Source organism: Trichechus manatus, unplaced genomic scaffold (assembly GCF_000243295.1).
Source record: "Trichechus manatus latirostris isolate Lorelei unplaced genomic scaffold, TriManLat1.0 scaffold00051, whole genome shotgun sequence".
Lineage (NCBI taxonomy): Eukaryota > Metazoa > Chordata > Mammalia > Sirenia > Trichechidae > Trichechus > Trichechus manatus.
Genome location: NW_004443987.1, coordinates 8,933,244 through 8,934,713, shown reverse-complemented (window position 1 = coordinate 8,934,713; position 1,470 = coordinate 8,933,244).

The following is a 1,470-nucleotide window of genomic DNA, read 5'->3' as shown; positions in this document are numbered from 1 at the left end:
GCATAATTATTTTGTAATTCATGCATGTTGTTCTATGTATCAGTAGTTCAATAATCAGTAGTTATTGCTGAATAGTATTTTCATTTTATTGATATATCACAATCTATTAATTCAACTGTTGGTGAACATTTGCATTGTTTCCAGTTTTCGGCTATTATAAATAAACCTGCTATGAATAAGTTTGTAAAAGTCTTCACGTGGGCATATATACTTGCAGTTCTTTATATGGCTGGTGCATATGATAACTGCACGTTTCACTTGTAAAGATAATTCCAAAATGCTTTCCAAACTGGTTGCACCAAGTTATATACCCATCAGCATTGTATGAGAGTTCTATTAGGTGGGGGAATTAAAAGTAGCTTCCTGGTAAGTCCCACTGAAACTATGGGGTTGCAGTTTTTTAGTTGATGTTTGGATAAAATAAAGAGGGATGGAAAGATGGAAGGAAGGGAGGAAAAGGGAAGGGAGAAAGGAAAGAAGAGGAAAAGAAAAGAAAGGCAAGGAAGAAGAGAGGAGAGAGAAAGGGAGGAAGGGGAAGAAAGGAAGAAAAGCAAAGCAAAGAAAAAAGTCCCTAGGGAAAGTGTGTGGTTCTCAAATTTTCCCTGCCTGGGTAGTGTCTTCAGGTTCCAGTGTCAATCTGAGCCTCCACCCCCACCCAGCAGAATCTTGGTGTAAGCTGGCTTCAGCTGGGAGCTGAAGCGCTAAACCCATCTGGCTGCATAGAAACCTAACAAGGTGGTGGCACTCTGCTTCTCCCCATGCCCTCCCCTCCCCTAGTGTCTGCTGGTTACAACCAGGAGCTGAGATTCCTAGCCCACCCTGCAGCAACAAGGCAGTGTGAGTCAGTCCTCCACTTCATCCTTCTCTGGTTTCCAGTTATTACTGGAGTCCATGGGAAAACTGAGCTTATAGCTCCACATGGAGGCAATGAGGTGGTAAAGTTATATTTAAGATGCTGAAGTCAAGCATAAAATGGTGATTTTTTAAACTTAGCATTTAGTTTGGGTGACAATGGAAGAAAGCATTCCTGAGTAAACAGAAAATGCTGAAACTATAGATTTAACATAAATTAATATGAAAAGAAATGAGATGAAAGAAAACATCTAAGTGTACATTGGTTGTTCGAAATTCCAAACCTTCAGTAACATTCTATTCTGAAGGGTATATTTATCCACAAATAACAGCAATAAGCAATTAAAAGGCTTATTAGTTTTTTAAAATACCCTCTGGCTATCACCAAATTGTTTCTAATAATGCCTGAAACAAGAAGAGTTATATCATCATTCCTCACACTAAACTCTCTTTAATTTTCCTGTAGACTAACTCTAGAATTGATTTCAGTAAATTCAAAAGGGCTTTCCTCAAAGCCAAGGGAAATGTTCTCTGTTCTTTTTTTAATTGTACTTCAGGTGACGGTTTACAGAACAAATAGTTTCTCATCAACAGTCAGTACACATATTGTTTTATGAC